Source organism: Ictidomys tridecemlineatus, chromosome 1 (genome assembly GCF_052094955.1).
Source record: "Ictidomys tridecemlineatus isolate mIctTri1 chromosome 1, mIctTri1.hap1, whole genome shotgun sequence".
Lineage (NCBI taxonomy): Eukaryota > Metazoa > Chordata > Mammalia > Rodentia > Sciuridae > Ictidomys > Ictidomys tridecemlineatus.
Genome location: NC_135477.1, coordinates 64,570,593 through 64,597,649, shown reverse-complemented (window position 1 = coordinate 64,597,649; position 27,057 = coordinate 64,570,593). Strand labels below are relative to the sequence as shown.

General features: G+C 32.9%; 1 protein-coding gene across 2 annotated transcripts in view; it reads right to left on the bottom strand.

The window, feature by feature from the left end:
- Positions 1–27,057, bottom strand: part of Pcdh15 (protocadherin related 15) — a 1,597,439-nt gene that overhangs the window by 1,357,803 nt on the left and 212,579 nt on the right. The gene's annotated exons all lie outside the window — the stretch shown is intronic.

Sequence of the window (27,057 nt, the reverse complement as noted above, 5' to 3'; positions counted from 1 at the left end):
TTCTCTGACAATGGAAAAAAATGAACAGCTTTCTACTTTGCATCAAGTAGAGTGCAACAGATGATACACAGACATTAACTATAAATATAATCTAAATGAACTAAAATATCCTATAATGACTGCATTTAAACTAGAGATTAATGTCTAAACCTTAGATCTTGATGTTTAGATATTTCAATGATAGAAGCCACTTCACATCCCTTCTTCCATAACTGGTATAAATCATTTTATCAAATCTCTCCCCCTAATTATTCAATTGTTGTGTCTCATACCTAGCATGGCCATATAATTGATTATCCCATAGAGCATATTTTGAAAGCAAACAAAGGAATATTAGCAATTGCATTAGCAAAATAAGTAGATACAGCAACTGTCCATGACATATTGTCATCCCAAATTGGATCTATACGGCAGGAAATAAAACAGTGAATTCTGGCAATAGTTTGAAAAACATCAGGGACCATCCATCAAACTATCTGACCTAAATTAGAAGGATCATATACAATAACTTAAATGACATAAAATGTTTAATATGTTATAAGGATTTTGTATTCGATTTATAAGGAGAGTCTACAAATAAAGATTTTTAGATATCTAGAATATTGCTTAAATCTCACTCCAATTAAGCTTTCCATTGTCTTTTAAAAACAAACTGGGAGGACACAAAGGCCTTCATATAATCACTAAATTACAAAGAACAGATGTGAACCATTTACGGGTAAATGTGCATGCTGGCAAAGAGAAAACACGATAAAACAGCATGTACCAAACCAACCAGATTGGCTTTTAAATGACTCATACTTGTGTGATTACTAAAGACAGCAACAAAAATAAAACTGCTCACTTGACTAGGTCTAATACACTTTAGTTACTTTAAATTAAGTGCTAATCATGCCATTTTATTATACTGTGTATTCCTTTTTGACAGCCAAATTGAAATGTGCCTTTTCTGAATTTTTGAGAACAAAGACAACTTCTGATTCACTTGTGTTTGGGAGGTCCTTATTGTCTTTGCCATCAACTGTTCTTCTGGATGGAAGTACTTTCTTATTCAATTACAATATTTCTAGAGAAAAATCTTCTGAAGTTCATATTCATAGTTTTCGTCATTACTGACCCTTACAAATTGCTTCTTTTATGTTGCTACTTTTTTTTTTTTTTTTTTTGGTACTAGGGACTGAACTCCACTTAACCACTGAGCCACATCCCCAGCTCTTTTTTATATTCTATTTAGAGACAGGGTCTTTCTAAGTTGCTTAGGGCCTCAATAAGTTGCTGAATCTGTCTTTGAACTTGTAATCTTCCTGTCTCAACCTTTCCAGCTGCTAGAATTATAGGGATGCACCACCATGCCTCTATGTTAGTACTCCTTTAATATTTTGAAATAAAGCAGGAATTTTTTTTATTGGTTGTTCAAAACATTGCAAAGCTCTTGACATATCATCTTTCATACATTAGATTCAAGTGGGTTATGAACTCCCATTTTTACCTCAAATACAGATTGCAGAATCACATTGGTTACACATCCACATTTTTACATAATGCCCTATTAGTGATTGTTGTATTCTGCTACCTTTCCTATCCCCTACTATCCCCCCCTCCCCTCCCATCTTCTCTCTCTACCCCATCTAAAACAGGAATTTTTAAAGGATGTAAAAAAAAAAATTAAGCTAGAATTGCTGAGCAGGCCAAATCTCTTTTACTTCCTTCTTTTTAACACCCCTAATTTAGTCCACACTATCCCTAACATGTAACCCATTCACCTGACTCACCCTGAAATAGCCTGGTTATCACTGTTCATCATGCCCAATGTGAAAAGTGGGTGTTAGTCTTCAATTATGTTATCACTCCTACAAAGTAAAATGAGGTCCTGACAGCAGACTTTGTAACTAAATGTGAGGTTGCATCTATATTTGGGTGTGTTCCAACAGAGAAAAGCAAGTTGTTCATTTATCTGAGGGCAAACACAAGGCTGAACTTTTCAGGAGCATGTACCCATTTTCTGTATAATAGCTTTAGCATTGTTTTAAATTTCACATCGTAATAGGGCAAAACATAATGATGTGGTAATAATTAGGCTGATGAATACTTTTTAGATATAGGATGCGAATAGGAAAGTTATGAGTTGAAAGGATGGGTAATTATACTCAGAGAAGTCAATCATAGAGAGACCATTAAAGATTGATGATCCTCAAATGTGGTTCCACACCAGCATTGTCAGCATCAGCTGGCAAGTTATTAGAAATAAAATTCTTGGACCTCTCCCCAGGCTTATTGACTCAGAAAATAGTGAAGGCACCCTGCAATTTTTATAAAATCACCTCAGGTGATTTTGAAGTACTGTAAAAAATTAAGATACACTGCTTTAGGTATGCGATTTCCAATCTGATTACGCAGAAAAAAAAATTCCTTAAAAGCACTCACTGGATAATATTTTAAGTTATTAAGGTGATGTATAGGTAAAGGTGATAAAAAGGAGAAATGTAAATATTTACATTAAAATTTTAAAGTGTCTGAACTAAATTTCATAAACAGAAATTTGTATTGTTCATCTTTAAAGGGGTTCATGTAGAAAGAATAACTGTTCAGCCTTGGAGAAAAGGATAATATTCAAACCATCTTCAGATAATTGTTGAAATTAAACCACAATAATTGAACTTTAATATAATCTTCCCATTCATGGCCTCACTTGACCTTCATGACAAATATTAGAAATATATGGATCAGGTAGTTTTTTCCCTGCTTGTGACCAAAAGACCTGAGAAGGACTATTTTTTTAAACATTTATTTTTTAGTTATAGGTGGACACAATATCTTTATTTTACCCTTATGTGGTGCTGAGGATCGAACCCAGTGCCTCATGCACGCCAAGCCGGCACTCTACCTCTGAGCCACAACCCTAGTCCCTGTCAAGGACTATTTTAAGGAGGAAATGTTTATTTGGGGGCTCGTGGTTTCACTGATCTCAGTACATAGACAGGCAACATCATTGCTCTGGGCCATGATGCGAGGCAGAACACTATGGCACATGCGTATGGCAGAGAAAATCAGCTGGGTACATGGCACCAGGAAGCAGAGAGTAAGCTCCACTCACCAGGAACAAAATATATTCCAAAGGCATTTACCCACACACACCATGATTCACATCCCCCAGACATATCCTATCTGCCATCAGTGGCGATCCAGTTAATCCCTATCAGGGGATTAATGCACTGATTAGGTTAAACTCTCATAACCCAAACATTTCACCATTAAACTTTCTTAAATTGTCTCATACCCGAGCTTTTGAGAGACATCTAATATATAAACCATAACAGGTGAATATTACTTTCTACACTTAAGGAGAAATACGTTGACTTAGCTAAGATTACACAGCTCTGAAATGACCCATCTCTGAAACCATACATTTCTCATTTTATTTCCATTTGTCTTCCCATGATTTCCACCAACTTCTTCATAGCTGAAGTATGGCGAATAGTCTTTCACCATTTAGTAGAAAATATTAAATTGGTAGATAGACAGACATATATATAGATAGATAAAAGTGCTTTATAGTCACTAAGAAGAAAACTACTAGAAGGTCTCCTTATGATGATTACCACCCAGTAAGATAAGTAATACTTATATGCACAAATGGTTGTATTCAAAATCTACGAAAAGCAATAGTTAAAAGTATAGGTATTCCAGAGAATAAGGCTATATAGATTGACAACAAAGAGAGATTTTTCAAATGGTTCATCCAAATTTTAAATCTCTCATGGTGGGGCAAAGCCATTTGGCTAAATTTTTAGCCAAAATGGCAAGGTATCATTATGTTGTGCTTACTTAGCTCTCCTTCCAGCATTTTTAACCACTCTTTCCTTTTCACCAGAACTTGTGACTATTACCTAAAAAATTATTTTTAACCAAATGGGAACATGTTGTGCAAACATAATGACTAATGGGACTTTTATATTTTCCAAAGTTAGATCATTATGCGTGTGTGTGTGTGTGTGTGTGTGTGTGTGTGTGTGTGTGTGTATACATACTTCTTGCTAGACTATGCCTCAAAAATCCAGTCCCATTTGGATGTGGTGGCCTAGTCCTATAATCCTAGTGGTTTGGGATGGTAAGGCAGGAAGATTGCAAAAAGTTCAAGGCCAACCTCAGCAACTTAGTGAGACCTTATTTCAAAATAAATAAGTAAATAGATAGATAGATAGGACTTGGGGATGTGGCTCACTGGTTAAATGACCCTGGGTTCAAAACAGCAAAAACAAAACAAAAACAAAAACTAACTCCATTTCAAATATTTTCTCCATTTCAAAACTGTTCTTTTTATTATTGCATTTGTAAAGGTTTCCAGGGAAGAAAAAATTTATAAAATAAATGTAGGCTACTGTGACATACCATGATAAACTTTTTTTTTTCTTTTTGATACTGGAATTGAACCAAGGGGTACTTAACCACTGAGCCACATCCTTAGCTCTTTTTACATTTTATAGAGAGACAGGGTCTGACTAAGTTTCTTAGGCTGGCTTTGAATACTCTAGTCTCCTGCATAAGCTTTCTGAGCTATCATAATAAAATTTTGAGTGATTTTTTTTAAGTCTGGTACTCAGCTATACCTCAAGATTCAAAAAATAATAAAGATGACTGACCTTAAAATTTCTTAATCTAGTAGATTCATATGTTTCCCCTCAAAGTTGGCATGCCGATATCTTGTTAAAGAATGTATGTTAATGTAAATGAACCAAACTTTTCAATTAGAGGAGAAAACAAAAACCTTTACTGAAGTGTATATATAAAGTTAATGTCTTATTTCATTCCATTTACACTGTATAAGCAGATATGCTACTAAATATCTGATATTCATTGAACAGTTTGTATAAAGCACCTCTAATTCCTCGAGCTACACCTCTCTTATTGTTTTCTATAATTAGTAGAAAAATTCCCAGACTAAATTTGGACCAAAGTCAGGATTCACATTGAACTTAATTTACTGATAGGCTTAAGTTTCTCTTATGCAGAATGCCTTATGACTGAGTTCTGAACCTTTTATTTAAATTAAATTTAAAAACAAGCAATTATTTAGCACATTTCATACATTGCCAGAAATAAAAATTATATGAGGTAGTGTTTACAACATGTTATGATAAAGTATCAAAACCATATGAATATAAGATGCTAATAATATTTCACATACTAAATGACTCTAATTATTATATAACAAAAGTTTATTTTTAAGATAATCTAGTATGGTAAAGGATATGGGGAAAGTAACACAGTCCCAATTTGATTAAAATATTTTAATTTTCACAAACTCCTTTTCAATGTTTCCTATTTTTTCATATACAATAGTTAGGTTAACACATTCCATTCACTAATATATTCATACTGAAAATAAATGCTCACTACTCAAATGAGAAAGATATATAAAATTCCATTGATTGCTCCCTTTCAAATATTTTTCACTTTCATTTTATTAACTATGAAAGAGTACTACACTACACACTGGGGTTACAAGGGTGAATAAGGCTTAGACTTGTCCTTATAGATCATAGTGTATGAAAAATAAACAACTGGGTGCAATAAATACAATTTGGAATTGGACATAATTTACAGAAATTATTCACCCTCAGCTTCTGTGTTTTATACTGTTTCACAATAAAAATAATACTTACCCTGGAAGCCATGTAAAAACAGCCAGATGAGGAAGATGTGTAAGAATGGTCCAGGAATCAGATCCTCCAGTGAATCATTACTAAAATTCTGGGTAGAGTGATTCTTCTTTTATACATTTCTAGCTCCTGGCTACCAAAGTTAAATACTATTCTCAAATATTTTAATGATTAAAAAGAGATTAAAAAAATACTCCCATCACCATTTCTAATGTTCCTTTACAAGAGTGATCTGAACCACAGTAAACAACAATTATAAATGCTTCAATAATTGTAAACTTGATATATGTGGGAAATAGAAAAGAACCTGTATAAAATTTATCTTCTTACCAAATCACTTTTTGGAACTGCTATATTGTTACAGTACACTATTATTGTTGTAGCAGTACTCTTCCTCCTTGAAATATTAAAAATCTCAGATTGTTCTTCTCTACTACAGAACACTGAAGTACTTCATCTGTAAATACTCCTGGCAGTTAGTAAACACTAAAAACATATAATGCTTCATGTAAAGGCTTTGGACACTTATGCGTGAATAAAGACATTTATTTAATAAAATTTTAAATTTAATATTTAACTTTCAATAAAATGTTTATTTTATTAAATAAGTGGTATCAATTGTGAGATAGTCTTTTTAATAGCACTTATAAAGGCTAATATTTGCAAATTTGGAGCTCCCTGGGAGAATACAATAACTGCAATGAGTTGGTTTTTGTGAACTTGTAAAAGCAGTGGCTCTCCAGGAGCTTGCCAGTGTTCCAGCAAGAAACAGAAACAGAAATAGCAGCAATCCCACCAGACAGGAGCCAAAAAAAAAAAAAAAAAAAGTTGCAGAGAATATTGAGGAGGAAGAAATCACTAGGCTGATAGAGAGGAAAGCCTCAGTGACTAGGGGTGATGGCCTACACCTTTAATCATTTATGGAGATGAAAATTTCATTTCAGATAGTCAGAATGGCCTTTTAAGAAAATCAGAAGTAGGAGCATTCACATCATCATCAGGCACAATGGAACAAACTAGTTAGTGGGAACAAGGTCTTTGCACAGGGGGTAAATATTAATAAGGCATTTCTGGGCTAGAGTGAGAAGATGATGATTCATCCCATAAAAACACAGACATAAGTAGGAATATGGCCTGAAAAATGGTATCATATACAAGTTAAATGTAAGAAAATGATTGATACTACACTCAGGGCTCATTAAAATGCAAAAGGAGAGTATAGGCTCTATCACGTAATGATAAAAGGCTCAATGCCCAGGAATACAAATGGAGGACATCATTAGGCAACCTTGTTGCTGGGTAATCTAAGTGGACCCTACGGTAACAACAAGGAAAACAAGGAATGATTAGGATGATCCTGTTGGGAAGGCCGACTTATGCATGCAGGTTTTTGACCTCTACTCAGTTAATATGACCAGATTATGGGCCTGAATACTTCCTTTCCTTTCCTAAAGAACAGTCATAGCTAGATTCATCATCTTGTTGGGTACTTTCCTTTCTTGTCTTAGACTTACTGTGAACTCGTTTGTTCTACTGAAGCACGTACATAATGGGACACCTGCACACCCCATTGCTATACCTGTTCCCTTTGGACTTCTAATTCATTTAGATAAGTGAGGTTCTTTGTCCATCAGTCTGAAAGAACAGGTACATAGGCTAATGACTCCAGTACCAAGATAGTGTGGTAAAGAGTATTGGACATTTACTTTTAGTGACTGGCAACAAATGCCATTTGCGTAACAGATGCAAGGTACAAGTGTTTCCCAAGATATATTCAAGAGTTAAAAACTCCTAGGAAGAAAACCAGTTTCAAATCAATATGAATTTTATCTCAAATTCATTTTAACTTATTTTTTTTAAAAAAATCATACATGTAAAAGGAAAAGATCCTATTCGATTACTATCCATAAGCACAAAAAGTGATGACTTTAATATTTTCATTTTAATCATCAACTTATTTTTGTCTTATCAAAAAATGACATTTTCATTGAGGAAATGGAATGATGCACCATGGCCAATACATGGCACTTAAATGGCATTCCATAAGTTTGAGTTTAATTAATAAAAATATATGAAAAACAAGGCACCAAGCAACTCAGTAAGACCCTGTCTTTAAATAAAATACAAAATAAGGCTGGGGATGTGGCTCAGTGATTGAGTACCTCTGAGTTCAATCTCTGGTACATCCCTCTGGCAAAAACAAAGAATAAATGAAGCAATAATTGACCTGATCAACAATATTAAAATATAGAAGGGGAACCTCTATAAAGTGATATTCTACCTAATTCCTTATTATGAAAAGCCATGTAAAGTCTTATATGAAATTCAGATTTTTGATTAGCAGGTAAGCAGCTTTTATCTTTTTATCGACAGCTTGTTACACCATCATTTTCCACTTGTCACCACATCTATGATGTATTAGGTAGGTATTATTTGAAGCAGATAAATGACCTCTTTTGGTTTTGACTTTGGTAGCAATGCCAATTCTGAGTTTGCTACAGGAACTGCTAAGAACCATTGCTTTTGATTTTCCTCTGCCAACAATTCAGGATGTGACTGCGTTCCTAGTGAGAGTGCTTGAAAGGTGCCAAAGCTCTTTAAGGGAGATAAAGAATAGATGGCATAAAGGAAGTGTTTAAACAGACTTTTAAATAGACATTCCTAAGCAAAATTAGTAAAGCCTGGGGTATGAGATGTTCTTATAAAGAGTTGTGATTTCCTAGGAATAATTGTCTTTATTTTCAGTTATTGTTTCCTATAACCCAGATTTATCCCAAGTGTGTCTGAAATTTAAGACCCTATGTTAAATTTTCTTGTTGGAATCATTACAACTTCTGAGTGGAAAATTTTAACTGTTGTTAAAGCTTCTAAAGGTTTTGTTCTTCTATATTTTTAAAAGCAATAGGGAGTGTATTTTCTCTATGTCTGCTTTTTGAAAAATGCAAATCAAACCTATCAGATTTTTGCCCCAAATTGTCTACATATGATAGCTTAGAGTACCTGCACTGGTTTCCTCTATCCTCAGTCAAAGTGAGGGGGGTAAAAAAATAATAATAATATCCTTTGTTAGATACCTCATCCTTGAAGCTCACTTGTCTAATGGGCAGGAAGAATTTTTTTCTTCCCACCTAGTTAACATTTTTGACCTCAGAATTTGCTTTTGTAAATAAAATTCAGTAAATTTAATGGAACAGAAGTTTAACAAACGTAAGTAAAACAGGATTAGAGTCTTTTTTTAAACACAGTTCTATATACCAGGAACTTATAAAAATGTGTACTATTAAAAAATAACACAAGTATAATAGTGTATAAGAGAATTTTAATGCCATTTATCTATGGGGCTGTAAAAATAAAAACGACATTTTAAATCTACTTATATCAACTTAGATCATAGATCTTGCAACATTTATATTCTTCATATGGTTATTTAAGTCATTAAAAATAGCAGTGTATATTAGGTGATAATTACTTCCTAATGTTTGTAAATTTCATCCTTCCTGCCCTTTATCTGGTTATTTGTTTTGGGATTAAAGTCAATATAGTGTAGAAATCTATAGGCAATTTACCTTATAGAAAATTTAATTCTTAATTCTCTATTTTTCATAAGCAAACATAGCTTCTAATTCATTAAGATAAGTTATAAGTTATGTTTTCCCACAAGACTTGCATTTTCTTAAGCCTCAGGGTTGTGAGAAAACTGGATCTCAAGAGAATTTTTGTCCTTGGCTTCTCAGGTTTCATCCTAAGAGCCACTATTTATGGAAGATGATTCTCTTTGGCTTCTATTTAAGCTATTTAAGCGTGTCTCTTTGTCCTTGGTTTTAAAGGAATGCTTTTTTTTTTTCCCTGCAAGGGGCAAAATGTTTCATCTGGCTTTTGACTTACAGTATCTGAATCATGTTCTGTTGTGGTTTGCCAGAAACTCTTCCGTCTTCAGCTTTGATTACTTGGAGAAGAAGGTGGGTAATATTCCCACCTGATCATGACCTCTTAGTAATTAATATTTTGATCTTACTGGTTTATTTCAACTAAACCTTCCTGTAGGCCAAAGATTACAAATTAGATCAAGACTTATAGATTTTGCTTCTGCACTTGGGGAGGCAACACATCTGTTAGAGAATTCTTCAAATAAAATTTGAATTAACACTGAAAAATATAGATGATATTTGAAAAATGGGTTAAATATACTAGCAGTCTTTTTTATAAAATGAGCTTTACTAAACAAGTCATAATGTGGTATTAGTATTACAGAAAGACTGCCAAAAAATGGAATATTCAAAGCAGCAATGCTATGCTAACTATTTGCTTCTTGGCTTAAAATCAAAATAAAACTAATAATATTCTTAAAAAGACACATTTTCTTCGTGGCAAGCAATAATTTTTTGTGAGTTAAAATTTAAGTGGTGAGGAAGTATCATTAGTAAGAATATTTAGTTCATACGTTAAGCAATTGTGCTGGTCTTAAAACACTTGTGGGATAATTAACCTTGTGATAACTCTTTATGTTAATAAAAAGAAAGAAGCCTTTATGTTAAAAAAAGAAAGACAAAAAGATAACTCTTTATGTTAAAAAAAAATAAGAAAAGAAAAAGAAAAGTATACTGGAAGCACTGTCATTAGGACCTAAGGCCTGGGCTCTTATTATATTTGTAAGGCAAATTTTAAATTACAATGAAGGAAGGAAGCCTGTAATTATTGTACAGTAACTTTGTCTCAATATTATTTTATACACAGTATTTCCACTATATAAGAATAGGAAAGGATTATCTTTCAAATTCTCTTATTAAGTAAATTATTCATAAATTTGTTGTCTGAAATAAAGCAAATTCCCTGGTGTTCATCTTTAAAATAGGAATACTGTTGGTTTGCAGAAAAGCTTCTGTGCAGAGTAGTTTGCTATTCCTATATGTTTCAAGTTCTCCACAACAATACCTGATCTCAAATTATACTACTACAGTGTTACAGTAACATAAACACCATGTTATTGGCAAAAAAAAAAAAAAAGAAAAGAAAAAAAGTCATGAAAATCAATGGAATAGAAGACACAGAGACAGGCATGTATAGTCAGTCGTTTTATTCTTTATAAATAGTGCCAAAATCATACCTTGGAGAAAATAGAGCCTTTTTAACAAATAGGGACAGGGAAACTGGATATCCGTGTTGTTATGGTTTAGATGTGAGTGTGCTCCAAAAGCTTTTGTTAATACAGGAATACTCAATACTCAGATAAAATAATTAGATTATGAGAGCTATAACCTAATTAGTCCACCCTAGTTTGAAGGGACTGACTGGATGGTAACTGCAGAAATGTGGGGCATGGCTGGAGGAGGTGGGTCAGTAGGGGCAGGCTCTGGAAGAGATGGTCTTCCTGAGTCACCTTCATCTCTCTCTGCTTCTAGATCCTGTCATGAACTGCACAGCTTTCCTCTGCTTAAGCCTTACCCATTGTGTGCTGTTTCACCTTGGGCCCTGAAATATGGAATTGACCATCACTGAACTGAGACGTCAGAAACAGTGAATCCCAAATAAGTTTTTTCTCATCTAATTTACTCTTGTCAGGTATTTTGGTCACAGCAGCAAAAAGCTGAATAAAACTCATGTGTAAAAGAATGAAAATAGATTTCTCTCTCTTATCCTTCATAAAAATCAACTCAAAGTGAATCAAATACCCAGGAATTATAAAAGAAACGGTACAACTCTTAAAAGAGAACAGGATCAGCACTCCAACATATTAATGTAGTCACTGACTTCCTTTATAAGACTCTTGAAGCTTAAGAAATAAAACCAAGAATCGATAAGTGGAATGACATCAATCAAAAAGCTTCTGCACAGGAAAAAAAGAAGAAGAACATGAACAAAGAATGTACAGAATAGGAGAAAATAGTTGCTAGCTACTGTTCTAATATGGGATTAATGTCCAGAATATATAAAGAACTCAAAAAAATTAATGACAAAAATTAGCAATCAATAAATGGGCAAATCATCCAAACAGACATTTCTCAAAAGGAGATATACAAATGGCCAGCAAATATATGAAAATATGTTCTAAATTCTTAGCAATCAGGGAAGTGCTAAGCCACACTGAGATTTCATTTCATCCTAGTTAGAATGGCAGTCATCAAGTATACAAATAATAATTGCTGACAAGGATGTAGGGGAAAAGTTCCACTACACATTGCTGGTGAGACTGCAAATTAGTAAAACCACTTTGGAAAGCAGAATGGTCATTCCTGAAAAGAATATGAATGGAACTCCAAATGAGTCAGTTATCACACTTTTTGATATTTGTCCAAAAGAACTAAAATCACCATATTATAGTGATATATGCATGCCAATGTTTATGTAACTGCAGTTTACAATCAACAAGATATGAACCAGACAAATGGATAAAGAAAATGTGGTATATATAAAGAATGGAGTTTAATCTTAGCCATAAAGAAAAATGAAATTATGTCATATGTTGGTAAATAGATGGAACTGGAGAACATCCTGCTGAGTGAAATAAGCCAGACTCAGAAAGTCAGGTGTCCAACTATTTTCTCACATATGTAGAAACTAGAGGAAGCAAAGGAAAAAAAATCTTGCAAAAATAGAAGGGAAACCAATAGGAGTAGAGGAAGGGGATCTAGAAGGAAGGAAGAGGGGAGGGCATACTGACAACCTGGGTTTCAAAAAATACCAAATCAATCTATGTTCATGTAAAAATATATCACAATAAATTACACATATACATACAATACACGATATATAATACACTAATTGAAATGATAATAAAGGAGAGATCACTAGAGTAGAACAAATGGATCAGGAGGAGGGAGGAGAGAGGAAAAGGGGAAGATACTGGAGAATGAGGTTGCTCAAATTATGTGTACAATGAATCCCATTGTTGTGGTATAATTATAATGCACCTATTTTTAAAAAAAGGAAAAAATGGATAGAACATCACACTCTTTGTGATGTTCATATTGTGCACTCTTTGGTCAGTACAACTTAGCTCACCATTCACCTTGGTTAGTAAACAATATTCTAATATGCCTTTAATTAACATATGCTTTTTGAGAATCTACCGTTTAAGACCCTGTGTTAATTCTTGGCTGAGGTTTCTAAGATGAAGCAGACATAAAACCTGTCCTTGGTAGCTTATAAAATGTAAGTGGATATGAAAACATATACATAAATAACTATCAAATTGAGAATGAAATAAATCATAGTATATAAACAAAATGCTCTGGGAATTCAGGCAAAGAGATTAGTGTTGGAATTCAATGCTCTTCTCGGACTTAGTTCAGTGCATGTTATGAAATATAATAAATTTTTCCATAAAAGGACCTACACATTTGAAATCTTATTCTATTCAGTAAAGACACTAAGGGAATATGCTTAGCTTTTCATGAATTTATTTTTTCCTCATTTTTGATACAGATTCAGAGGTGAAAGCACCAAACTTAAAAATCAATATAAATAAAGGAACTAACGGGTAACAAGTAAGCCTAGTACAGAATTTCTACTCTTAACCTAGATGCTAATTTTTAAAAAAGTTCTCAGAAACAAATCTTTGGTGAAAATGTTCACATATTTTACTCAAACATCTTTCAAGATTCTATTAACAGGTTTTAATATTATGGCAAAGTTATTGCCTTATGAAATGTTAATACATTCAACCATTTATGACAGAATGGAAGGTTTAACTAGAGGAGACTGATAATATCAAGGATGATAATAATTATGTACAATATTTGAATATTCAAATATAAGCAGAAAAAATATTTACAAATATCCTTAGGAAAAAAATGAAGAAAATCTGTAACCATTTGTGTCTGTAACATATAAACTTTTGCATTCATCAATTTAACAGTTTTAGACAGCATGCTGGTGAATCAATGAAAGAACTATAGTCAATAACCTTTACCCAGGTGAGGCATAAGATCCTACTAACTAGTACCTGCTTTTTCAAATTATATAAATACACCTCTCTTTTTCTTTGATTTTTTTGTCTGTTTATATATGTGTCTATCTTCTTATCTGGAAGTTCGATAATGATCATTTATGACAAAATTTAAAAAAAAATCTAACAGCATTTACTGCAGGTTTTGCTATCTAATCATCTAGACTCTGGTACAACTTTAAGATGCTGCCATTAGGGTTGGGGTTGTGGTTCAGTGGTAAAGTGTTAGCCTAGCTCCAGTGAGGCACTGGGTTTGATCCTAGCACCACAAATACTACTACTACTACTACTACTAATAATAATAATAATAATAATAATAATAATAATAAGCTTTTTCTCATTAGAGTTACTCTTGTCAGGTATTTTGGTAATAATAATATTTATTATTAAAAATAACTATTATTATTATGTCCATTTACAACCAATTTTTTTAAAAAGATGCTTCCATTACATTAATTTCTAATTAAATGAAGGTGTTTCATCTTGAGACCTGAAGCTGTGTTATGGATGCCAATTTTCCTATCATCTTAGATGATTAGATGGTTTGTTTTTAGTCTCCTAACTTCAGCCTTCAGACTTACTTTCTTGGCACCATTTTCTAAAACCTGCTGCTTATATTTATTTATTTTTTCCTGTTACTTGATTTTTATGTTTGGCCAAAGTATACATTAAAGATAATACATGAAATATTATAATAAAATTGTACTCTGTCACTTACATGTTTCTAGCTTTCTTAAACCAAACCTCTCAGGACATTTATTCTAATAACAGGTGAATCATTGTGTTCATAAAACTGCAGTGTCATTGATAGGCTTTTTCCTAGTAGCATTGAACTACAGAGGCTATATTTGTCTCCCCAGTGAATTATTCCTTGCTCAGAACATCAGAACAGTTGAAGGTGAAAATCTAAATACAAGGGAAGCATGACTCTCACACATACTCTCTTCCCCTCCTCCTTTGCCCTTTTACCAAGCCCCCCACTCCCAAATTTGTCTTAAACATACTTAGGAAGAGAATAAAATTTTGAATTGTTTATTTTCCTGTATGACAACCTATAAAAAATGTTAACTTATTTATTATTATTATTATTTTTTACTATCCAAAGCAGTTGGTTTGGAAAAAATATAAAAAGTTTTGAAAAGAAAGTAACTTGGACCTATTTTTAATAAAACAAACTTAATGAACATTGGAGTGTCAGTCACATGTGTTAATAAACATGAAAGTTAGCTTGGTATATACTAACATAGTCTTATGTAAACAAATCTTAGTTTGTAAATAAGACATTCCTTTTATCTACTTGTATCAAAAATTATCTTTGCCTAGGAATTTGTAGTGCTGCTCAAGCATAATACCAGTTACTTGGGAAGATGAGGCAGGAGGATTGCAAGTCTGAAGCCAGCCTGGGCAATTTAGAGGGATCCTGTCTCAAAATAAAATATAAAAAGGGCTACCGATATAGTGCAGTGGTAGAGTGCTTGCCCAGCATAGGCAAGGCCCTGAGTCCTAGCTTCACTGTCAGAAAGAGAAAGAGAGAATTTGATTTTTTTCTGCGCAACTGCAAATCACTTCACTTCCTTTGTTACTCTGACTTTCCCATGTCTTTTGGTAAGCAAATGCTTTCTTTCCTCAATGTGGTTATTCCCCTAATGTCCCTTTGTTAGTGTGTTAAGAGTCTGGGATACTAGAACCATGGTAAGAAAATAATTGTTTAAAAAAATAAAAAGAATATAGAAAAATAATGAAGAAAATGCTGAACCTCCAATGTAACAAAAAGTATTTAGAAATATTGACTGAATTTGGTAAGTAATATATAAATGTGTATTTACCTTGCATTTCATTAAAAATTTTTCAACAATTACTTTTCTAGTACATAGAATGCATTTCAGAGATGTCATATTTAATCTCTGTAAAACTCTACTTTCCACTTGAGAAAATTAGGAAGATCCTTCCTAATTTTGCCCAAGGCTACAGTCTTACTTCAGAATATATACCTTTAAATGCTATAATTAGTTACACATGCATAGTACATTATTACTTAAAAGCAGTTTGTAGTCATAGCTTTTTTTGAGATATTAGTTCACAGTAGAAAGGGCATCCATGTGCATAGCACTAATCTGAGTCTACTACATTAAAATGTTGTGGGGATAAAACTAGAATACATGGCTCTAATTTTCTCTCCTTTGACTAGGGAGTATAAGATTTCCCACGTAATTTCTATGAGAGAAGGCAGACATTCTAGAGTGCTAAGGGAATTAGACAACAAAGAAAAGTAAAACAACAGTAACCTAAGAATAACACACTGAAAATGTAGTCTAAGGACCAATGAGATTAACTAACACACTGTCAAAGAGAAGGATAAATATAAAAAGAGACAAGTCAAGTCAGTAAAAATATTAGAGAAAAATGACTATATTTAGAGTCATAACTAACAAGAAAAATAAATAAATACAGGTTTGTTACCCTCAATTTGTATGGATGTAGAAACAATTACAGAGTAATTAGTTTTGCAATAATCCAAAGAATTTTCAGTGAGTGACCAATAATATAGAAAATATCACTAAAAGATACAGGGGAACAAATTAAGAAATATTTAAACAGATTGTTATTATCCAACAGTTTGAAAAATTTAGTAACTACTTGATACTGTGAGCCAGATGGTAAATTATAAAGGTGAAGATAAAGGTCCTTCTTAGAGGCAGTTCTCCAAGAGCCTCTCCAGGTTCTGTATGCTTTATGAACAAAGAATTGACAACTTTTGTTCTGGATTTTTTTTTTTTTTTAGGAGATTAGTGTTGAAAAGAGCTTTGGAAGACAGTGCAGAGGTCAATTTGTTTGCTGATCAATACAATCCAAAATCCTCCCCTTTCAGGGCAAAGATTGGTCCAGTTTGCTAGTAGCCTTTTCAAAATATTGAGATTTTCTACACTCAGTCTTCCTTACCTGTCTTGGAATCCCACTGTGTGCAGCATCCACCTTGATTTATGTCTGAATTGGGTCCTTTGGAATTTGGGGAAGGTTAAGGGATGCTAATGCAAATAAACTCACACTGCCTTCTGTGCCATGAATGATAAAGTTCTTTGTCTCTCACCTGGAAACCTCAGGACTTCTGTATGCAACCATGTAAACGTGGCTGTAAAGTTTGTTAACTTGAAGCAAAACTAAAAAGAAAAAAAAAATCACTTTTCATGGTCCTTGATAATTTTGAGGGTGGGAAGGAGATGGTGGCAGAGCCATAGATTTCTGAAAAGAGGGAAGGGTCAAAGCCATTCAAAAGTTGATTTGGGAAAGGGCTTCTTGGGATCTTGCAGGTAAATTTTTTTTTTTCCCAGCATTAAGAAAGAATAAGGATTTCTCACTATGCAACCTGTTAAGGAGTGTGGAGACACTAAACAGTGAGAGGTAGATTGGAAAAGGTCTGCCCAGCATGTATTTGGGTCCTTTGTTGTTTGTTCTTGTCAGATAGGACCAGGAAAGGGAGTTCTGATGACTACAAGAAATCAAATCCCACAACCCTAGCCAAAGAGTCATATTTATGGCTACTGAGTCAAGGGATCCACCTCTACAAACTGAACAAATAATGTCCATCAAGGAGGCCAAAGAGCTTTGGATATATCCCAACACAAGGCTGATTGAATGAGCCAGGCAATAATTGACAACTTGAAATCAAATGTAAATGTGTTTTAAATACTAAAATAGAGTTGTTCTCTCCCTCCATGGCCTCCGATGCCCTCTCTTCTGCTCTCCTGACTTAAGCTGCTTTAAAGAAAAAAAAAATGAGTGGAAACAAGATCTGCCCCAAGAAAGACAGAATATACTAGAGACATCAAAGAAAGGGCTCAAGTGTTTTCTAACTCTCCTGGAAATAGGCTCCCAAGTCACCATCTTAACTGGGTCCAGGGAGGGTAGAGACTGGTATGGGTCTGAAGGCACTGAGGAAGACAGGGCGCAGTCTCACCAAAGCTCATAGAGAGAAAGAAAGAAGCCCCTGAAGCCTAGTGATCTGTTGATGCTGGGAAGTAGAAAAGAGAGGAGAGATGGTACTGTCCCTCTGCTGGTGAAACATGAAAAAAAGGGGGGTAGAGGGTTTAAGGAAAGAAGCACCCCTGCTGCTCCAACCCCTAACACAAGCTGGCTAACCCTCTCCCCTCTCACCTCCCACAAATCATGCTAGGTTACTGGGTATCTGGTTTGAAACTTTGAAAATAGCTTGTCTGAAAAAGGAGTCAGCCTTGTTGAAAGTAGAATACAAATACTTTTTAGTTATCATGCCCAAAGATAAATGTAATTAAAATTTAGAACAGATTAGATTGGGGAATTCCCTCATCAATATGTAATCTGTTATACCCACCATGGATCAAAGACATTTGTAAAGAATTCATGTTCACAGACTTAATAGACAGCTATGGGGTAAGACTGCCTTCAAAGTAGGGCATTTGTATACATGCCATTATGGTAAAGCCCAAGTGAGTTGATGAATTATATAACAGAAAATAATTCCATAAATTTAAATAAAGCAAATCTATGTGTTCAGTCAAATTCACTTTACCTATGAAAAACACATAAAAGTATACATATAAAATATACATATTATAATCTTTGATAAATTAAAGGAATTTATTTTCTATAACATTGTAATCTTCAATTAAACAGCCTAATTTTTAATTCAGATCTTGAAAAAAATAATATTTATAGTCATGTAATAATTCAAATTAAAATTAGTTATTGAATTTTAGTGAGTCCTGTTCCTTTAAGTCAATAGCCTTAAGCCTTAATAATCTTTCAGATGAATACCTTGTTTGAAAGCTCTTAACAAATTTTATCTTACTTCTAATTTAATTTCAGGGAATTAATATGTGGATATTAGATTTAGATTATCAATCCTAGTGTAATCAAATGGAATATTTAGCCACTTAATAAAACAAAGAGAGTAGATAAAAAAGGAAACATTCCTACCTTCTTGCCAAAAAACTGAATTCTATACTTCAGGGAAAATAGTTATTCCAATCTCTATGTTAATTCAATCTACAGGCATCCAGGTGATATTAAAAAGGAAACTTCAGGTACTTTTCCTCATTCTGTTTTGTACAGAGTTTGAACTGATTAACAGGAGCTGAGATGGCTACTTATTCATAGACAGAGTTTATTCTAATTTTTACCCAAATCAGTTCCACAAAAGATTATTTAAAAAAATAATTCTTAGCACATATATAAAAAAGTCATTTTGGCCTGTGAAGAATAAATATAGCTTCCAATCTGACAAGATTTCTCAAAAGATGAAAATCAGTGCCATTTACAGGAAATAATTCCTAATCCTTTCTGTTCTATTTGAAGAACAGTCACAAATTATATTAAAGGCATACCCTCACTGGTGAATTCTCAGTCTGTGTAGAATTTTCACCTTACAGGATTTAAAAAATCAATGGGGTGATTTTATTTTAGAATAAAAATGTTAACACTCTGAATATAAGAAGGACCAAATAACACTAAAACACATTTATGTTTTTCTACTTGGTAATAGTAGGCATGGTGGTTAAAAATTATCCATGGCATTTGCAAATAAATGGATGGAGTTGGAGAATATAATGCTAAGTGAAGCAAGCCAATTCCAAAAAATCAAATGCCAAAAGTTTCCTCTGATATAAGGATGCTGATTCATAATGGGGATGAGGGGAAAGTGTGGGAGGAATAGATGAACTTTTGATAGGGAAAGGGAGGGGGCATGGGGGTAGGAAAAACAGTGGAATGAGACAGACATCATTACTCTAAGTACATGTATGAAGACAAGAATGGTGTAACTGTGTACAGCCAGAGATATGAAAAATCGTGCTGTTTTTGTGTAATATGAATTATAATGCATTCTTCTGTCATATGTAACAAATTAGAATAAATAAAATAATATAAAAATGCAAAATAAAATCCTTTTGTTAATATAGAAAGAGAGAGGGGAAAAAAGAGAAGCAAAAGAGGCAGGTTAGTGAGTTATAGATATGCATAAATGATCCCATAGATATTTCATCCATTAACCTTCATGCAAAATAGATCCAATAAAACACTAGAAATACCACTAGAAACAATGAGTAGCACACTGATTAAGGATATTCAGCATAAAGAATGTGTATCACATAATCAAACAAACTTGGATCCTAAAGCTCATTTTGCTGCTTCTTAGCTCTGAAGCCCTACAACAAGCTATTTATCATTTCTTAACCTCAATCTTGCCATCTAAAAAGAGAAGGCATTAACATTTACTTTACTATTCTCTTAAGATTTTACTTAGTAGCAGATTATAAGTGTTAATCATAGAGAGATTGCTATTATGGTATAACACATGATTAGAAGTTAGATCACTCAGATTCAAAACCACCCAAGCTATGTGCTAGGTGCATGACTTGCACAGGGCGAGATTTCAGAACCTCCTCATTTCTACCTGAAAAAATGCAGGCAATTATATCTGTTCTATACCTGTTCTCATTTATACCTCTATTTTTGGATAAAATGATAATGATAATAGGAAGTAATTAATTGGAAAAAGAAAAAATGATTTTATGATAACATTAATCATGGCAGACTATATACAGACCCTTTTTTCTTTCTTTCTTTTCCAAGGTCTCAACAGATTCTTTGTGGGGGAAACCTTCATATGAAAAAATGCTCTTATTTACATTTGTCTTTACTTTTAAAATTATTGATGTTTTTATTATGTTCATTGAAAATAAGTTATTTTCACTTGTACCAGTAACTTTATAAATGAAAAGTTAGAAGTAAGGTGTAAGTGGTGACCAGTTCCCCCTTTAAGCCCAAGCATCTTTGTTTAAGTGCAAGAAGGTGAAGGAAGCTTTTGTACAAGTCTAGAAGCAGTTCTCATCTAAGTGAGACTATATGAAAGATGCTGAAGACAATCATCTGGTTTAACACATCAATCCCCAAAGTTATTAGGGATAATAATAGTCTTACTTTAAAGTATTGAAAGTTAAAATAGCTTATTTTGTAGAAATAAATACTGAGAACATACAGAACATTCATGTATTCCATGCACCATTCTAATGATAAGAAAGACATTTTTTTTTTCATTTTGGAATTTTTTGCTAGGTCAATAGCTTTGTGATTTCTTGTAACAGGTTCTGTGTTGGTTTTTCCTTGTGCATGTCTTAACTTGAATATGAACTTCAAATCAAAAGGGAAAAAAAAAACCAATATGTTAAATAGTTCCCCTCATCAAAATGTAAGAAACACACTACACGAGATACATACAAGAGTCCTAAAATCAAGGGAGAATATTGTTTCAATGGTGGATTTTATGCAGATTACTAGCCAACATAAAACAGATTCTAACACTATTAACTATTCACAATTATCTTTGATATCACATCAAAAGCCATACAAGAAAATAATATTAAATATGAATTCTGAAATAAAATTTTAAAATAGAGAATTTGGGAAACCTTTTCAAACCATATACAAAGTGTTAATTTCCTTGATATTTGAAGAGTTACCAATTGATTAGAAAATGGGACACTGATAAAAGCAGGTATTTCATAGAAAAATGAGATGACTTTATATGAAAATATGCTCAACCCACTAGCTATTAAGTCATGCCAATTAAAATTAAAAATCAAACATTGTTTCCAAATATCTGGCAAAGTTAAAATAGATAATAATGGCATATCACATGGTAGAGGAAGAGTCTCTTTCATCTTATTATTAATGTGTCTCCTTGGCTGACTTGAGAGAAATTCTGCAATAATTCTGTAGCATTTTTACCTCTGAGACTCCATCCTATATAAGTGCTTGAACATCTGAAGAGATTTCTATACAAAGATTGTCATCAACTAGTTGTAATTAATAAAAATGTTTAGATGGAAAAGATAATAGTTTTAATAAGTATTGATAATAAATATTAGTCTATGAAAATAATTAAATTATTTGCAATATGTAGTATGATAAATATGTTCTTAAATATGAAAAAATAGCTTAAGATCTACTCTTAGGTAGAAAAAAACAATTTACAAATCAGTGATTTTTACTTTCTCACTTGGGTAAATAAGAAGCTCATGGGTGGGTGTGCACAGACACAAGCATGTGCTGGGATACTTTTGGATGAAATCATTAGAACTATTAATATATGTGGGAATTAGAAGAGGGAAATTAAAATGGGAAACTGACTCATTTCAACTATTTTGTGATACTTGATTTTTGTTAATCTTGTGCCATTATTTTATCATTAAAATTACCGTGTTGGGGGAAGTGAAGTGATTTCCAAGGACTTACAAATGACTTGCAAAAAACTTAAAAAATATCATCCAAAAATTGTTATATTTTGTTGACTGGATTTATTTAGTTTCCAAGAGTGGTTTTAAATCACATTCCAGAGAGCCCTAGAATTCCCCATGGTTACCTGGTTCCACTGCAAAGGCTACTAGAGAGGCAACATAGTCAGAATTATGCTGAATATTCCCAGCTTCACTCAAACTACTCTTTTATCTATGTTATACATTGGGGCTGCATAGACTATTTTGTTCAAATGGAAAATTTTCACTGTCAGAAAATTCTGTAAATTCTAGACATATTGGAACATATTAACATATTGCCTGTCAACTATAACATAATGAAAGTTAGAGAGTTCAACTCACAATATTTCATAATAGATGAAGAGCTCTTTATGGTATAGGGAAGTTACAGATATTTATAAGTCTCTTATGTTTCTCTTGAATATATTTTGACTATGGGGTAATATCTGGGAAAATAACTGGCAATATATGAGCCAAATTTCCAAATATTCAAATTATAAAACCAAAAACACATCATAAATTCAATTTAATTTTGTAATTACTCAGACCTGCAACAACTCCTCTGTATTGACCCTTTTCTAATTAAGGACTTAATTTTCATCAACATTGTTCTTTCTCTCTCTGACCCTCTCCCAGATGTTAACTACCCCTGCCTTTTCTTTGGATTTTCCTATCCCCAAGGTAATTAATATCTTCATTTATTCCATGCACCTCTGAAATCCAGATAAGATTTGATGTTCCATCTATATAGATGAAGGTGTTTTATGGGCTTTTTACATGAAACTAAAGGTGTTTTGAGATTCTAATGTGTTGAGAAGCTAAAGGTGTGTTAATAATGAAATGACATACATGTAGAATAACATTCATGATTTATGACTCTTGAAACTCTTTATAGAAACTGAGTAGATACTGCTGAAGAACTTGTCAAACTCCATACCCTCCAAAACTACATTTTTACTAAAAATTGAAAATAAATGAGAGGAAAGATAGAGTTTCTACATTATACTATGGTATGCTTGGTTTTTACAATAGAGTCAATCTGCTCTTAAATAAAATTTAACCAACATATTGATATATAGTTTTAAAAAATGTGTTAAACTTTAATGTTTCCCCTATCTTTAGGAGCTGAGACACTGCAAAATGTGCAAGCTATATTGGTTTTTCTTTTAAATAATAAAATCAGAGATCATCAGTAATACATTCTTACATTGAATGATAATTCTGAGAGATCACTTAACTGGGTTAAGAAAGACGACAACTAAAAGTAATGACTGATTCCTCTCTTATAATAGCATATATACTAGAATTATTATATTGTCTAGAAAACAATACAAGGAAGAAGAGTATGAAATAGAAGTGAACTCCATGAGATAATGAATATTTTTCAGAGTCAAAAGCTGACATTTCAGCTTCCCTGAGGGTTTGAGAAAGTGAATGGGTGAGGAGAGTAAGACTCCTTTGTCCACATGCTGTCTGAGAGCAGGGAAGGTGAAGTGAAGAGCTGTCAGTTGAGACAGATAAATAGAGGGGACACTGAAAATATTTTAGCAAACCAACTACATTAGACAAGCTGGGAAAAACTACTGCTATTCAAAAACTACTGCTACTTTTACTTTATTTTAAAAGATAACAAGTCCTCGGAATCAAATATTGCTACTAAATTTTAAATCAAGCCTCTGTTACAATCAGATTTGCCATCTAATCTTTGCTATTACTCATTTGCAACTGTATCACTCCTAGGAGACATGAAGACATGGTTAATAAAATAAAATTCAAATGTAATAATAAGACAGTCATGAATAAAGTTAAAAATAGAAACATGTGAAGTTCGTACAGAAAGTTTACAAAATCTTCCAATTTTTATTGAAATAGATTTCCCCTGCAATTCTAAAGTGACAATTATAGCATCCTGTAAAGCTGTCTTTCCATTCCTATCTTCATGAGAGGATCATTAAGGTACCTACTGAAACCTCTTGAACAATGCATTTCAATTTTGATCGACTGTTACTTATATCATCATGTCAACATTTGAAACAGCATTATAGCCCTATCATTAAAGTTATAAGGAAAATGTCAAATATCAAAAAAACTTTATTCTGAATTAAAAAATAAACGTTGGGAAAAAGTACGATAATGTCCTGTAAAATGCTAATAAATTATAATTTCTGATTCAGTCATTATATTTAAAGGATTAAATTTTATAATATTTTTATTTTAGAATATAGAAAAGTTGGGTACAAATTACTTTCAGCTTTTATACTCTGAATGTAAAATATTTTTATTATTGTGCATTTTTCACCACCCTTGAAGCAATATTGATACACTATCTTTAACTAAAGTTAATATTTTATTAAAATTCCCTTAATTTATAACTAGTGCCTTTCTTTTTCTGTTACTATATTACATCTAAGACTCCACAGTCTGTTGAGTTATCATATCTGCTTCCAATCATCTTGGATAGGACAGTTTCTCAGACTTTATTTTTCAAGACCTTGACAATTTTGAAGAATAGCGATCAGGTATTTTGTAGTTTTTCTCAATTTTTAAAAATGTGTTCCCCATGATTCATTTTGTGTTGTGAAAGGTGAGGAAGAAGATCACAGAGTTAAAGTTCCACTTACATCATAGTATATTAAGAGTACATACATTATATGATATTGACCTTGATCACTTGGTTGGAGTACAATTTGTCAATTTAGCCACTGGAAAGTTTTTCTTTTTACCTATTTTCACTCTATACTCTTTGGAAGAACTCGACTTATGCATAGCCCACACTTAAGGAATAGGTACTTTAACTCTCTCTATTGAGCAATGAGTAAATACATAAATTATTTATGATTCTACATGAGAGGTTTATTTCTTCTAATTTACTCAATTATTTATTCAATTATTTTATCACCTTAGGCTATAAATCCAATACTGCTTTATTTTGTTGCTTAAATCCCTCTAGCGTTGGCTGTTAGGAGCTCTTTCAGGTGGCCTCTGACTCTATCGAAACTCATAATTCTGGATATTGTTTCAAATATTCCCTAACAAAATTAGATTCTCCGGGCTCATTTTGTATAACTTCTGACTGAATCATAGAAATAGCAATTTCTCCAAAGAATCTTGGTTGTTTTAATTGGTGAATGATATTAGCAAACAAGATCGGGATTTATTTATTTAGTTTCCAAGAGTGGTTTCAAATCACATTCCAGAGAGCCCTAGAATGGGAATCTGTTTATTGCTATAGGTGTACTGTTGCTTACAGTTCCTTTCTGCTGACTAAGCAAAGGAATGTGTATGTACTAAGCAATGTGTCTGTGTATGATCATCTATTTCTATATGTACCCAACCATTGCTATATTGAGTTAAATCATACATGAATCATGATAACCTTATTGTCTGGCTACCTATAACTTACTGCTCCCAAAACAAGGAAATCAAAGCTCATAGAATCTACCACCCATTTTTTCAACAACTTTTATTGGTGAATTATATTTGTTCATAATGGTGGTATTTGTTGTTACATATTTGTACATACACATAACAAATATAATTTGGCCAATATACTCCCCAGTACTTCTCCACTCCCTCCCTAATCTCTCTTTGATTTCCATAATATCCACCTCCACCTTTTCTTTTTTTTCTCTCCAGATTTCACATAAGAAAAACATATGACTCTTAGCCCTCTGAGTTTGACTTATTTCACTTATCATAATGGTATCTAGTTCCATCCATATTCCAGAAAGTAATATAATTCTTCTTTATGGCTGAATTAAACTCCATTGTGTATAGATACCACATTTTCTTTATCCATCATCCACTAATGGACACCTAGGCTAGTTCCATATCTGACTATTGTGAATTCTGCTGTTATAAACATGCACATATTACTGTAGTATGATGACTTTAATTCTTAAGTATAAATACCAAGGAGGGGTTAACTGGGTCACACGGTAGCTCCATTCCTTGCCTTTTGAAGAACATGAATATTGATTTCCACAGTACTTGTAGCACTTTACAATTCTACCAATAGTGTACAAGTGTTCTTTTTTCTTCACATCCTCTCCAGCATTTATTATTATTTGGATTCTTGATGACTGCCATTCTGACTGATATGAAATAAAATCTCAATGTAGTTTTGATTTGCACTTCCCCAATTGCTAATGATGTTGGACATTTTTCTTATATTTGTTGTCCATTTGTATTTCTTAAGAAGTGTCTATTTAATTCTTTTCTCCATTTATTAATTGGGTCATTTGATGTTTTGGTGTAAGGTTTTTGGAATCCTTTATATAGTCTAGATATTAATCCTCTGTCAAAATAGTAGCTAGCAAAGATTTTCTCCTATTCTGCAGGTTTTTGGTTTAGATTCCTGATTGTTTCCTTTTCTGTGCAGAAGCTTTGTAATTTGATGCCATCCCATTTATTAGCGCCTGGCATTATTTCTTTAGCTTTAGAGATCCTATTGAGGAGGTTGTTTCATATGCCTATATGGTGGAGTGTTGACACTATGTTTTCTTCTAGGAGTGGCATAGTTTTAGATCTAATTAATAGGTCTTCGACCCATTTTGAGTTGCTTGTTGTGCAGAGCTACCCCCATTTTTAAACTACCTTTTGTCTAAGATATTCTGGAACTTACTCTCGAATTCTATGTCCTAGGTAAAATGTATACACAAAGACACACAGTTTAAAGGCAGTTTGGGGTTTGTCTGGTCCATTCTCTTTTATGTGTGTGATGATTGATGTTTAAAAAGATTAAATGGCTCATCCAAGTCATAAAACTAGTCATTGACAGATTTAGAAGAAAAGGTCAAGTGTCTTCTCCATTAAAGTTATTGAATATTTCAGATTTTGCAGTGATTCAGCCAAACTCTCCTAGTATGATGAAGAAATTTACAGTTCATAGAGTTTAACATTTCATAGCTGATTAATGATGACCACCCCAAATAATAGCAGCAACCAATCTGCATTTTACCTGAAAAAGCCATTAAAACTTTAATATTAAGATGTAGCCTTTGGCTCAACTCTTGAGTTCATATAACCCTGTGTTAGAGATAAACATTTAAAATAAATCTAAGGAACATTGTAGCTGAAATATTTTGGAATAGATAATGGTCTGGGCACTCAGTGAAAATTTTGTCCTTTGAAATAATTATAGAACTGATTAAACATTTAAAAA